The sequence below is a fragment of the Rattus rattus genome, chromosome 2 (genome assembly GCF_011064425.1).
Source record: "Rattus rattus isolate New Zealand chromosome 2, Rrattus_CSIRO_v1, whole genome shotgun sequence".
Classification (NCBI taxonomy): domain Eukaryota; kingdom Metazoa; phylum Chordata; class Mammalia; order Rodentia; family Muridae; genus Rattus; species Rattus rattus.
This window is the reverse complement of record NC_046155.1, coordinates 46,745,445-46,761,147: the sequence shown is the minus strand read 5'-3', so window position 1 is coordinate 46,761,147 and position 15,703 is coordinate 46,745,445. Positions and strand designations below refer to the sequence as shown.

Here is a 15,703-nt window from a genome sequence, read left to right as displayed (position 1 = left end):
CCACTGACCCATGGACATACACACGACACCTACCCAGTCACGCAGGCCAACAGCCAACGGCCATTCAATCTTCGAGGGACATCTTGCCACTCCGTAAGTTAGGGATGAAGCAGGGTGAGATGGGAACGATATTGACTTTTTCTCACCCTTGGGGTACCACAGTCAAGCTTAAGTGCAAAGATTGCACACCATTTCCATCTCCTTACTTGGCAAGCATTAACTCCTTCAGTCCTCGAAGGCTGACGGACCTCTGACCTCAGCATCACTGCTGCTATCAACAGGTACCATTAGCCCCGCCCCCAGGCCTGAAGTCTAGGAAAAGAACCAGAGGTAGCGAGGCTGGGATGGAAACACAGGTGGTGTGCCCAAATCCAGGCCTTTCCCCCCAAGACGAGTTGTCTTTTTAACCACACACACTCACACACTCGCACAGCCACACCGACTTGCGCCATATGTCTGCATCATGCCACGTGTCTATGAACACAGACACGCGTGCTTGTGCACACGCACACACGTGCGCATACGCACTCCGCTGCGCACGCCTACCCGTCTCCTGCCCCGAATACTACAGGCGTTCTCCCACAGACTCACATAGCTTTTCGAAGAATCTTAAGGTGCAGAATGTGGCACCCAGCACCTCTGCAGGAAGAAAGCACAGACAGAGGAGACAGAGTGAGGAAAACCCTTCCAGCCCTAGGCGTCAGGCCCAGATTGCCATCAAAACAGCAAAGCCACTCACTGAGGCTTCACAGCGCATGGGACAATGCAAGGTGACTATGCTGGGAGGTAAGAGCCATTCTGAAGCCTGGGGAATCCCAGAATGTCACACAGAGCCAGGACTCCAGCCTAGGTGGGTATGGGGAACACACTCACTACCTGTCTCACTCTCCAGGAGAAGCAACTCTCCCACGATGGCGGGAGAGTTCCCACCTCCCTGTCCTGTACGGCAAGGATCTGTGATCCCAGAGAAAGATGTGGGTGGGAAGTCAGGGGCTGGAGAAAGAGCTGCGGGAAAGAGTGGGGTGCTGTCCCACATCCAATGGAACTCAGGCATGCGCACGGGGAGGCGCTCAGGACACTGCTGCTGCCCGCACACCCCCAACCAGAATCTAGCCAAGGGACAGAGAGAAGACACAAGGGACTTTGTGTATGCAAGCGTGAATATCTGTTCAGATGTGTGTGAGTCTGCACGTGTCTGCACGTGCATGTGGGGCCCACAGCTGACACTGGGCTCCATTACTCTCCACTTTATTTATTGAGACAAGATCTCTCCCTTGAATCCAGAGCTCACCAATCAGCTAGTCCAGCTAGCCGCTTTCCTAGCCCCCGTCTCTGGCTTGCAGCTTCTAGGACTTCTAGGCAAGCCTGCCTAGTTTTTACGTAGGTTCTGGGGAATCCACACTCTGGTCCTCACAATTGGACTTTGTTCTGTGAGCTGTCCCCAGATCCTACCTGCCTTTTCATATACCTGTTATCTTGGGCCTTGCTCCACTAGCCCCTTCCGTATGGCAACCCAGTCTTCTCGCAGTTCAGCGTCCCACGTAGCAGACTCCCTTGTCCACTGCTTTCTCCCCACTGGAGGTGCTCTCTTCCCACCAGCCCAGGACTAGGGGTTGGGGGATCCTTTCAGGAAGCCTCCCTGGGGCAGAAGGTAGTCAGCTAAGTCCTCGTTCTTGGAACTTGCCATTCCTCAACCCTGTAGCTATGTCTCTCTTAACCCTTCTCTCATCCTTGAAACACAGAGACAGCCATGAGCTATCCAGGACCTGGTCTTTTGTGCCCCAGCTCCTCCTGAGCAGAGCTCGCCAACCTAATGTCCCCAAGCCCACAGCTACTGAGCATCTAGAACAAGTCAAACACTGACTTACACAGTGAGGACGAGATTCGCTCCGCAATAGGCGTGTCCTAGCTCTCACGGATCTGGAGAAGCAGACATTTCTCAATCAGCCACAGTGCAGAATATCGAAACACCTTTTCCTAAAAGGTGTTCTGAAAGCAAGGATTCCAGTTCTAGTGAGCTTGAGGCAGGTTTCCCTGAAAAACCCAGAGCAGGCCAAGAGTTCCAGATCCATGACCCAGGCCAGGAAACAAGAGTGCTACAGAGAACAGACATACATGTTCACAGGTCCACAGGCTGTAGGGAGCCCAGCACGTCCCCAAAGCAAGGCTGGTACGAGTAGAATCTGATCAGTTGGAAAGCCATAGGGAAATTTGCACTTGGCAAGACTAGATGGGCCAGGGATTGTCACAAGGCCCTGGTGGAGCAGAATGAAGACCAGGCTATTTTCCTGTGAGCACTGCATTCAGCAGGGAGGCAACAGGACCAGACACACATTTCTAAAAGGTCACCCTGCCATCTGGTGTGGGGCACTCGTGGGAAGAGACAAGGGCCAGGACAGAGAGCAGCAGCATCCGGAAGGATGGGGGCAGCACCTGGCTTATCCTCACTCCCCCTCAGACCTCACATCAGGCCTTGTAGAGGAAATGGTTCACAGTAGAATGGGGTTCATGCAGCAGGATTGGGGCTGGTGTGGCGTAGGTGTCAAGGAGCCCTTCATGTGGGTAGTAAGAAGAAAAACGAGATAGAAGCTAGGAGGGTGTCACACAGCAGCAATTCCAACACCCAGGAATCGAAGGCGGGGCTATCATGAGCTCGAGGCCAGCCTGAGCTAAAGGCTGAGAAACCTGTTTGGTGGAAAAATGGAGAATCTGGGACCACCAAAGCAGCTCCAGGCTTTCTACAACAGTACCAGAGAACCAAGGGAGTCCTCCTTGTTTCCCACAATCTGCTGCCATTTTCAGAAGGAAGTGACAATGTCTTGGGCCCTTCCCCAGAGCAATGTCCAGGATGACATTTAGGGGAGGTGACCCCCCTTCTTCAGGGCAATACATCCCTACTAGTTATTATGTACTGGGGTACCACACAAGCCTCCACTTAGTCAAAGGATCCTATTTGCCAGAAAGGATGAGCCAAGAAGCACTCATTCACTGAGCAAGCCTCCCTGTGCTCCACCATGAACCAACAGGCAAGCAAGACTCGACCCTCACCCCTCAGAAGCCAAGAGGCAGGCAGGCAGGGCATGGAATGAGGGAAACAATTCTAGATCGTGGTGTGAGCTGTACTAGCGTCGGGGAAGGGGCTTCTGTGGCTATAGATAAACAGCTTAGTGTTTCCACAAGCACACTGAGCAGAGGCTGTGGATGGGATAGGACGAGCTGCGGTTGAAGTACAGCGCCTTCCACTGGCTTACCCGCTTGAGCATTTGGCCCAGTTAGGGGAGCTGCTCTGGAAGAAGGTTCTAGAGCCTTTACGGGAGTGAAACCTTGCTGAAGAAAACGAGTGACTAGGAGCTGGCCTTGACATTTTATAGGCCAGCCCCACTTCCTGTCCACCCTCCACTTCCTGACCGAGGAGGCAAATGTGATCAGCCACGTGGTGCTTCTGCAGCCCTGCCTTCCCACCGTGATGGGCTTCCCACTGGGCTGACTGTAAGCAAACAGCGTTGCCTACACGCCCGTGGTCCACCAACATACATGTAGGCAAGATACTCCCACACATAAAAAAAAATCATTAAATTGCTTTTTGTCCAGTATTTTGTCACAGCAAGGGGAGTAACTAATACACAAGTCTGTGGGCAAACCGACAAAGGTGGCTAACGGTGTTTCTATTGGCTCAGGGCATACATACCCCGTGCTAGGCAGAGGGCTAAGGATTTGGTATGCACAACCTCAGATGTGCAACCCACAGCATTCCTTCAGGAGTTAGTGTTCACCACCCCCCTCTGCAGGACATGAAACTGAGGCTCAAAGTGGTCATACCGAGGGCAGATGTAGCCCTACCCCCACCCCTCCCAGGAATGGCAACTGTTCTCTGGCCACATTTGAGAATGTCAGTCCCCTGGGTTCATTGAGCCTGTGTAGCTGTCAAGAACCTCCTCCTAGAGAGCCGTTTTTCTTCAGGGATATGGGCAACCAGAAGTGGACTTGGTGAATTAGAAAATCAGACAGGACGGAGGATGGAGAGATGGCTCAGTGGTTAGAGCACTGACTGCTGTTCCAGAGGTCCAGAGTTCAACCCCCAGCAACCACATGGTGGCTCACAACCATCTGTAATGGGATACGATGCCCTCTTCTGGTGTATCTGAAGACAGCTACAGTGTACTCATACATAATAAATAAATAAAATTAAAAAAAAAAAAGAAATCAGACAGGAAAGCAGGAAGAGGATACGTTGGGGGTGGGGGGTGTCCAGGATAGTGCCATGTGGAAATTTAGGGTAGATATATAAATATACATATATGAAATTACCAAAGAATAAATTATAAATACTCTAGTAGGCTGGAGAGATGGCTCAACTGCTCTTCCAGAGGTCCTGAGTTCAGTAGTCAGCACCTACGTGGCAGCTCACAAATACCTATAACTTCAGTTCCAGGGCATCCTACACTCTCTTCGTGGCTTCTGTAAGAGCCAAGCATGCACATGGTACACATGTGTATTTTATATACATATATATGTGTGTGTGTGTGTGTGTGTGTGTGTGTGTGTGTGTATGTGTGTGTGTGTATATGTGTGTGTATGTGTGTGTGTGTGTATGTGTGTGTGTGTGTGTGTGTGTGTGTGTATGTGTGTGTATGTGTGTATGTGTGTGTGTGTGTGGGTGTGTGTGTGTATGTGTGTGTATGTGTGTGTGTGTGTATGTGTGTGTATGTGTGTGTGTGTGTGTGTGTGTGTGTGTGTGTGTATGTGTGTGTATGTGTATGTGTGTATGTGTGTGTATGTGTATGTGTGTGTATGTGTGTGTATGTGTGTGTATGTGTGTGTGTGTGTGTGTGTGTGTGTGTGTGTATGTGTATGTGTGTGTGTGTGTGTGTGTGTGTGTGTGTGTGTGTGTGTGTGTGTGTGTGTGTGTGTGTGTATGTGTATGTGTGTGTAGGTGTGTGTGAGTGTGTGTGTATGTGTGTATGTGTGTGTGTGTTTATGTAAAATAATAATAGCCTAGCAGTGGTGGCACAGCCTTTAATTCCACCACTTGGGAGGCAGAGACAAACAGATCTCTGAGTTCCAGGCCAGCTTGGCTTATAGAGCAAGTGCCCGGACAGACAGGACTACACAGAGAAATTCCTTCTCTCTCAATATACATACATATATGTATGTGTGTATGTATGAGAATGTGTATATATATATACACATATATATGCACACAATTCAAACATAAAAGTAAAACTTTAAAAATTAAATATACTTTTGGTAAAGGAGAGAATAAGTTTAACTCAAAAAATAAAACAAAAATAGATAAGCCCCTTCCCACCCAGTCTTATCCTCTGTGTGCTTCACCCTGTCTACAGTCTCCCTGTCCTCACAGGCTTTCAGGGTGGGCTGCCCAGCTCAACTTTCTCCTCACCTCATCCTCTCTCATCCAGGTTTCCCATGACCTGGCATCTCACCCTCTGTCTGAACCCACCCTTCAGAGTTGAAAGTCAAAGGCAGAGCCCATAGAAACACTGCAAAGGAAACAACCAATTCCCAGGCATGAGCTCAGGTTGAGGGGAAAGTGCCCCAGTCCAGCCCCTGCCCTGAGAAGGGCAGAACTGAGTCTTGAGCCCATGTCACAGGTGCAGCAAAGGAGGCTCAGAAAAGTGTGGGCTTTCTCCAGGCATGCTGGGTAAGGACTTGGACTCAGAGCTTATGTCTTCCGAGATTGTACTCAGGGTGGCCTATAGGCAAACACAGTGTGTAATTAACAGACTACACTGGCTGAAGGAAGGATGGATATGTTCTCATTCATGAGACCGGGTAAATGGCTGGTGTGTGGAGAAGTCCGAGGGAGGAGGTGGTCCACAGGGAGGAGCTGGAAGAAAGCTCCTTATGTTACAGTGTTTGAGGTTTTGTTTTGGTTTGTTTTCCATTGAGAACAAAGGATAATTTGATTGAAATGATGAGTCATCTGGTATTTAGGGCTTAATGCCGACCTGCCAGGGCCATCCTCCCTACCCTGACCGATTAGGCTGAGCCTGGAGAATGTAGAGCACGGAAGGCCACCCCCAAACTCCATCTATATCTGGACCCAAGAGAAACACAGGTCACTAACTGGAGTTTGAAAGAGAGTGATGGAAATGAAGGAGGGACACAGACTACAAAAGCTGCACAGGGCAGAGAAACCGGAGCTATGGTGACCAGAGGGTGTCCTCTGGGACAGGTGCCCTAAGCAGTGACAACTGCCAGCTGCCCCGGATGATGGGAACACAACAGGTGCAGGTGCGGGGGTGGGGACGGAAAGAGAATCGCAGCAAACAACCTGGAGTTGGGTGCCCCTCCTAACTCCTCTCAGCCTCAGGCTCACTGCCAGCAGCGTCCTCTGAGACCCTCCAAGACACAAACGCACCTGCTCACACTCCCCAGCCACCCTGGATGAAACAGAGGGTTCACCATCCATGCCAAGCAGAAAAGACCCCTAACACAGAGGTACCCAGGTCCCTGTTCCCAGGAAAGCGTGTGTCAACTGGAAGCCATAGGCACGGAACCCCCACCTTTGCGACTGGACAGAAATGGCAGATGGATGTACCCACCCCAACCACATAGAGATGGGGAGCTCTACCCTGGCAGCCATACAAGTTGATGCTGCCATCACATGACAGGAAGAAGCACTAAACTACTCTGAGGTTCTGTGGTCACTCCTCTAATGGGGACAAAACATGGAAGTGGTACTCACATGAAACACAAGACACAACGTCTACAGGGCAGGCTGCCTTGCCACTGTCAGGAATGCAGGGGGAATTAGAGGATCAAAGGCCCCTGTCTCTCCCAGAGAAAGGAGTGACCTGGGAAGCTGGGTATGAGTGAGCACAGACTGTGCTCCTGCGGGTGGGAGAGAAGGAGGACCTGCCTCAGGATGCACCATCTCCTGTCACCGACATTTACTTAGCCTCACCAGGCAAGGCTCGAAGCTTTACAAATGCTCGACTACACGCCTGCTATATATGCAAACGCCATGTCAGAGGGCTGGCCAGCGGCCAGTTCAGCTAAGAAAGGAGATTAAGCATTGTCCCTGGTCACCTGGTCAGTGTTCTGGTTCTGGACAGAGCAGAATGAATTTTAAACTGTAGTCGGACCTTGTCACAATCATCGGTCGGAGTCCGTGAGATCTGTGTACAACATAACCTTTCTGACTGAGGTAAGGAAAGGAAGACAATGAGACTTTCATGGGGGGGAGGAGAAAGGGGGAGGCCACCAGAGTGATGTAGGAGACAGGACATATGTGCTGGAACAAACCCCGTGCATCTGAGAGGCAGCACTGCACCTGACTGATCCCTGCTGGCCTGCTGGATTATAAGCAAAGCCGGCAGCTGACGTTGGGAGGATAAAGGGGGGAACCTTCCCCCATCCCTCTTCCCATGCACAGTTACATGCTCACACACGCATACACACAACACCCCAAATCTGAGGATACCCCTGCGCGTCTCCTGCAGCCTGTGTGCCTTCCTCCAAGCTGACTGCATCTCTGGCTTTGTCCTTCTTGTCCCTCCAGGTTTGCAGAGGCTAGCACAGCTCAGAGCCAGCTGAGCCAGCCCCCACCCCCTCCTCCACCACCACCCCCCGACTTGCTGCTGAATCCTGCATCATCTCTTCCTCCAATTCTCTCCCTCAGACAATGGGCATCAGCAGGTACAACAGCGTGATGGCACAGGATCCACAGGGGCTAGGCTAGGACCATACACTCCCAGGAAAGCCACTGACAGCTAAGTGCTAGCAGTCTAGTGACTCCAATCACTGAGTCTGTGGTGGGGGTTGGGGGTGGGAGGGACGACTCACAGAAGAGGGGGTGTTGAGATCCGGGCTCTCGAGTGGTTCTGACTACCTAGTCTCAAATGTCTGGTATCCGTTTTCTCTTCTGAAAAACGGGCTGAGGACAATCCCATCTGCCAGAGCAGCAGGAGGAAGGAATGCGGCCGCAAAGCCCCATGTCCAGATTGGCCTAGAAGACCCAGGAGGTGTGGTTTAGATGAGACTCAGTCGTCTAGATGAGCCTTGGTCATAAAGACCCTATCATGTCCCCATCTTTCTGGTGAGGAATCATGGACACAGTGGGAAACAACAGAGACTCAGCTTTGAACTCACATCCATCTGCCCAGACACTTTAGCCTTCTCCCTCTCCATCCCATGGAGGCTCTCCTGAAGGCTTATATGCCCCCTAGTACCTGCCTTCCTATAAAAATAAAACAGGAATCAAGTGAATACTGGTGGGGGCTAACTTTTGTTGTCAACGTAATGGGGTTTAGCGTCACCATGGAAACAAATCTTTGGACCTGTCTATGAGGGATTTTCCATATTAGATTAATTGTGGTAGGAAGACCCATTTCAAATAGGGTGGTACCACTGTACAGGCTGAGGTCTCAGACTAGTTTAAACTCAGAAAGCAAGCTGAGCACATGTGTCTCTGGGTCCTGACTGTGGATACAATGTGTCCATACAAAACCAACCTCCCCTTTGCTTCCCCCACTGTAACTTCCCTGGCCTGAGAGACAGCATCCCTTGTAACAGTTACAACTTAAGTGTTGTTCTTGTAATAGTAACAACTTAAGCGTTGTAAGCCAGAATAAGATACTCCTGTCTTAGGTTGCTTTTTGTTACAGCAATAAGACAAGCAACCAATACACAAACTAAGACAGCTACATCTGCCACTGTCATCTTTAAATACCTGCCCTGAGCCCCAGAAGGAAAGGCCATCACTGAGAACTTGGCATCCTCAGTGAGGACACTGAACGCTTGGGGAGAGGGAACACTTGATGCAGGTTACACAGGTACAAAGCAGCTAAACTAAGATTAAGATAAAATCTGAACCAGACATGAGGGCATAAAACTTTCATCCCAACACTCAGGAGGCAGAGACAGGCAGATCTCTGAGTTAGAAGCCACTCTGGCCTACAAATAAAGTCCCAGAACAGTCAGGGCTACACAAAGAAACTCTGTCTCCCTCCCACATGCCCCAAAAGATACACATCTGCTGACATCATCACCCAAGCACTTGCCCCTGCTGTGTGGCCTCAGAGTAATGACTCAGCTCAGAAGAGCTACAGGTCAACTCCCTCTATCCTTTAGCTCCTCCCAGAGCTCAAGCCGCCAACATCATTCTGACTGGATCATGTGTACTGGCATTTTTGCTGCCTTCGTGGGGTTGACAGGTCTTTCTGTCTATCAGAGCTTCTGGTGATTCCTAAGCACCTCAGGAGAAGCTTGGTCCCTCTGGGAAGCATTCAGAACCCTCTAAACTGACCCCAACCCATGAATCTGGCTTCATCTCCCATGATATCCACCCTCCCACCAAAGCACTCCACGCACGTGAGCCATGAGCCCTAAAACGTGGCCACATCACAAAGGTCTGCGCCTCTGAACACTGTTCCCTTCCCCTGGACATCCTTCCCACACCGGTCACTCCAAACCGCCTCACTTACTTTTAGCCTACCACACCGAGATCATCCTAAGGCAGAGCTGCCTGTTCAAGGCAAGCCAGCCCCGCAGGGACTTTCCCATTCTTGGAGCAATGTGGCCGCTCAGCATCTAACATGGTGGTTCTGCCAAGAGTATTTTACCCAAACAAGAAGAAAACAAAGCGCACAACAGAGGGGACGCTGTGAATGGTGGTGTTTAGTCCTAGCTCTGACTCATCTCTCTCCTCTCCAGCTTCCTGGAGGTTCCCCTCCCTATCTTCCTACCCACTGTGGCCCCTTGGGACCCAGTAGAACCCAAAAGTGACAGATCAACTGGCCTATTATCTCATAGCCCAAGGGGTTTCCTTGACATGCTGACAGCCCAGTCTGTGCCTCACTAAGAAATAGCCAAGAAGCGAAGCACCCAGTGTGTCCCGCACACTGGGGAAACTGAACGCACAGCCTTGTGCGACCATCTTTCTTGCAGGCAGCAGAGGCATGTGAGCCAGCCCCCTCCACCCACTGCAGGACTCCAGGGAAGAGCCTGGCACCTACCACCTTTCCCAGGTTCTCCTGACTACAGCGGCAGTGGGAGGAGCACCTCCAGCCCGTCCGCACGAACCATTTATAGCAGCTCGTTCAAGCCCACATCTTCTGAGAAGAAAAAGAGCCCAATGTGATTGCCTGTGGCTTCCCAGTCCATCTTTCCGCCTCTCCCCACCCCCTTCTTTTTCTCGTTTCATGACAGGGAGCTGAGCTCAATAGAATTCTCTCCCTGGCTGTTCCTGGCAGGAGGCAAGTTGACTGAGGGGCTCAGTTGGTGATGCTCGTGTCAGTGGGCACAAAGCCCCCAGCTCCTATGGGCTCATTCATCCTTCATAGGAACCACAGGACAGCAGCTCCATTAGACAGATGAAGAAAGTAAGGTTTTAGGAGGTTTGGTGACTTATTTAAGCCATTTTTTTCCAGCAAGTCCATCAAGGACTTAGTAGCTGGCGCTCAACATCTGTCCTGGTCCAAGACAGCACCGATGCTCAAGCCTCGCCCCACATCAGCAGCGCCTTCAGACACTAGAGTGTGACTAACACCCACGCCCTCTCCGGGTGGATGAACAATGTCTGAGCCCAAGCAGGGGCAGTTTGGAAATCTGTCTGTTTGTGTGGGGTTGGGGATTGAACTCAGGGCCTGGCATGTGTAGACAGGACTCTACTGAGCCACACCTCTAGTCTTTGGTTTGGGGAGACAGGGTCTTAGTATGTTGCCCAAGCTGGTGCTGAACCCATTATGTAGTCCAGGATAGCCTTAAACTCAAGGTCCTCTTGCCTCAGCCCAGACCCCTGCCCCTGCCCCCACGTCCACCTCACCTCCACCCCTGCTATCACTCCCATTCCAAGTGCTGGGATTAAAAGCACATACTCCCATACCTCCTAGTGCCTCCAGACGGTTCATGAGCTACCCACACTGTTTCATGACAGGCACACTGCTCTATTCCCTCGTGCCAGTGACTAAACAGACAATGACCGCATGACCCACATCCAGCCAATGAGGCATGGTGGGAGGACTGCTCGGTGACATCTTCCACATAGGCACTAAACAGTTTCCTTGCTCTTCAGAAAAAAAGGTCCCAGAGAAGTAAGCCTCTCCCCTCCAGAGACTGCATATCTGATTGGAATTCTTGGGAAGGCCATGAATATCACTAGACTAGAAGCGAGCCGGTCCCGAAGTGGCAGAGCTGCCCTGGCTCCCTTAAAACTTACCCCCTCCAGATATCCTGTTTGTGTCAAGAATTCTCACCCCTCACTGGTAAAACCAATCCAGAGCAGAGTTTGTTATTTTCAACACACAGTCTGAGATGGTTTCTGAGAATCATATATAAAGAACTCTCAAAATTCAACAATAAGAAAACAACCCAATAAAAGCATAATGGGCACAGAATTAAGCAAAGCAGACACTTCACCAAAGTACACCTTGAATGACATAAAAAAGCACATGGAAAATGCTAAGCATAATTAATGACTAGGGAAATGCAAATTCCAACTAGAATGAGGACTGCACATCTGTTAGAAGGGCCAAAGTTAACAAGTATTGGTGAAGACCCAGAGAGAATCAGAACTCACACCATCTTATACACTGCTAGTGAAATGTTAAATGGTTTAACTATTGTAGAAAATATTTAGCCCCACCTCACTCCCCTTTTTTTAAGTTAGACACACTCAGGGCTAGCAAGATGGCTCAGAGGGTGACTGTGCTAGCCTGGTGACCTGAGTTCAGTCCCAGGAACACACAGCTGAGAGAGTGAATCGGACTCCGGGAAGCAGTCTGACCTCCATCCCAGGGTGTGCATGTGTACCTTCCCTGACGCACTTACTCTGACTCTCTGTCCTCTCCTGCTCCTCCTGCCTCTCCCCTTCCTCCTTCCCCTTTATCCCCCTTTACCTCCCCCCAAAAACACATTTTCAATGTTTTAGAAGGTAAACATATGGAGGGCTGGACTGAAGAGATGGCTCAGCAGTTAAGAGCACTGCCTGATCTTCCAGAGGACCTGAGTTCAATTCCCAGCACCCACACGGCAGCCACAACTGTCTGTAACTCTCTCAGGGATATAACACCCTCACATAGACACATGCAGGCAAAGCACCAGTGCACATAAAATAAAAATAAGATATTAAAAAAGAAGCTAATCATACTTGGTAAGGGCTTGCCTAACATGCAATGCCCAACACAGCCTACACATTCCTAGCTCAGCCAGCATAAACCAGCCGATGGAACAGAGCTGTAACCCTGGGATTACACCTAGAAGGTGGTCAGGAAGATCACAAGTTCAAGGACAGGGACCTGCGGGTAAAAGTCTTTGCTGAGCAACTGAAACCTACATAAAAGTGGAAGAATCAACTCCAGAGAGATGTCACTTGACCTCCACGCATGCTCTGAGATACGCATGCCCCCCCACACACACACCATGCACACAAACACAATAATAATTTTAAAAGAACTTCAGGGTCATCTCGGCTACATGGAAATTCAAGGCCAGCCTGGGAAATATGAGGCCCCGTCACCAAAACAAAAGTAATCAAATGTGTGTTTACTAATTGTAACTGAGATGTTCCATCATCAAAAAAAAAAAAAAAAAAAAAAAAACAAAAAACAAAAACCAGACAAGCACAAGCACATCTACACATGGGCTTGAAAGGCAAGTCCTCTTTGAGAGGTTTCACATTGGCTCCGTACTGAAAGCAAGGCAAATGTCCATCAACAGACCAGCAGGTAGACTTGCCCCAGCCTGCAGGGCAGTCAGCGGAGGTTGGGGACCACCTAGGAGAGAATGGGGGGACAAGAGACTTGAAGAAGGACGACAAGACAAGAGTCTGATCAAGGTGACAAATGTATTTTTCCCCAAGGCTGAATTTATACTATAGCAGGGGTAACAGAGGGAGGGGGGAAGTGGGAAACATTTACGCAGGTCAAGGACACAGCTCTTGTGGTTAGGCAATCGGCTGACGTCAACAGGATGTCAGAAAGGTCACAAGTTTGTCATATCATTAGGCATCCTGACCACCGGGTTAGTGTCAGCCTTCTGCAGCTGGCTGGGGATTTTCCATGAACCCAGTCAGACTTAACTCTAACTATACTAATAACATCAATAATGGAGGGTTTCAAGGGCATCGCACCCAACATAGACTCAGCCACATCCATTCAGGAGATACTAGAAACTCAGCAATAAAAGGCACCAGGCTATCGATACACAGCCCAGCGTATGAGATGGATCGCAAGACAACTGTGCTGAGTGGAAGAATCTAGAGGGCAGGAGAGCATCGGACAGGATTCCAGTTGTATCTAACTCTAAAAATACCAACCAAACTACTGTAAGAGGAAGCAAACCCTGAGGATGGGGGTGGGGAGCAGGAAGGGTAAGACCAGCAGCAGGAGTTAGGGAGAAGACCCTTAAAGGCACAAGGACACTTCTGAGAGTGACAGAGATGTCCCCTAGCTTGTTGGTATACACACACACACACACACACACACACACACACACACATATATATATACACTCACACACATATGTAGATATACACACACACATATATACTCACACACATATGTAGATATATACACACATATGTAGATATACACTCACACATATATACTCACACACATATGTAGATATATACACACACATACATACATATATATATACTCACACACATAAGTAGACACACACACACATATGCTCACACACATATGTAGATATATACACACACACATATGCTCACACACATATGTAGATATATACACACACATATATATATACTCACACACATATGTAGATATACACACATACATGTAGATATACACACATATATATATACTGACACACATATGTAGATATACACACACGTTTCAAGACACATCAAATTGTGGAGATATGTGCTGTATATCATACATCTGTTAGACTTCAATAAATCTGTATTAAAAACCCATCCAAGCATTTGAGGTGATGAGCCTGGGTAAGGAAAGAAAATTGTTTTGATAAAAGCTAAGTTGAGTCAGTTTCTCCAAAAAAAAAAAATTAAAAAATTAAAAATAGAGTTATCGCATGAGCTAACACTGCCACTTTGGGAAAGAAACCTGTGAGGACGCCGACAGCTACGTGCGCACCCGCGTTCATGGCAGCATTACTCACAACAAGCAAAATGTGGGGTAAAGTCAAGTGCGTGTTGATAGGCTGTAGGGAGTGAATGCACCCCTGTATGCATGAGTATTCACGACATCCATGGCATGGAGACCTCACACCCAGGGGAGTGGCAAGGCCTTCCCCTTATCCCAGTACAGATGTTGACAATCTGTGCAAAAAGCACCAACCACGGGGTTGGGGATTTAGCTCAGAAGTAGAGCACTTGCCTAGCAAGCACAAGGCCCTGGGTTCGGTCCCCAGCTCCGAAACAAAAGAAAAAAGAAAAAAAAAGCACCAACCACAGCTTCCTTCAGCAGCTTGCGACTTCTCTCCCACATGAGCCGACTAGCTAACCCATCTCTCATTCAGCTGTTCACAACAAAAGCACAGAGATTCCAGACTGCGTCGCCATCAGAGGGCACGCCCACCCGGTCACAGCTTTTCTGTCTTTGTGTCTTCATTCCCTAGGCCAGTGAGGACAGCCTCAAAGCCAGGCAGATCACAGCAGCATATGGATGGATAAGCACAATGTGGTGTATAAATACAATGTAAAACCACCCCCACCTTAAAAAGGAAAGACGTTCTATCAGGCAGGCTGGTGTGTGCGTTTAATCCCAGCACGTGGGAAGCAGAGGTAGGTGGAACTCTGTGGGTTCAAGGCTAGCTTGGTTGATATAGTAAGTCGCAGCCATCCAAGGCTACACAGTGAGACCTAGTGAATTAAAAACATTTAAAAAGGGAAGACAATTCTGATGCAAACTACATCCCAAATGAATCTGGAGGATACTGTGCTAAATAAATATATATGGAATATTATATATTATCACATATAATATTATATTAAAATATTTGACATAATATTTAACATGTATGATAATATACTAATGTATAATATATATGTAAAATATACCATTTACAAAAGGCAAGTACCATACAAGTTCACTTATCGAACACAACTAGAATAATCAAGTTCATAGAGACAAAAAGTACAGTGGTGGCTGTCAGGCTCTAGGGGCCATGAGAACCAGGGTGCTGCTGATCTAGACTTTCAGTTTGGGGAAAATGAGAAAATGGAGATGGGGGTGATGACGTTTACAAAACAGGGCACATAATTACAAAACAGCATTAGACTTTACACTCCAGAACGTAATTGAGAGGCCAAGAGCAGTATTGCACACCTTTAATCCCAGTCCTCAGGAGGCAGAGGCAAGGGATCTCTGAATTCAAGGCCAGCCTGGTCCACCAAGTGAGTTCCAGGACAGCTGGCACTACACAGGGAAACTCTGTCTCAAAACACAACAAACAACAAACAAGAGTTCAAGGTTACTCTTAGCAACATTGTAAGTTTAAGACCTTAAGACAAGCCTGACTACACCACACCCTGTTACAAGACCACAACAAAATCACAGTAGCGTAAGTGAGTAGAAGCACCGGGCTGAGAACAGGGCTGGACTGGTATCAGTGGGCGCACCACAGGGTCCATGGAAAAGCTGGTGTGGTTTGTCCTCTGATCTCCACATATAGGCTATGATGTGCATGTTTCCTCACACACAAACATGTACATATACATACACAGAAATAAGTATTTAAATAAAGTAAAAAAGAA

At 48.8% G+C, this 15,703-nt stretch overlaps 1 protein-coding gene across 2 annotated transcripts in view; it reads right to left on the bottom strand.

The window, feature by feature from the left end:
- The window catches only part of Neurl1 (neuralized E3 ubiquitin protein ligase 1), an 82,933-nt gene that overhangs the window by 31,334 nt on the left and 35,896 nt on the right, over window positions 1-15,703 (bottom strand). The gene's annotated exons all lie outside the window — the stretch shown is intronic.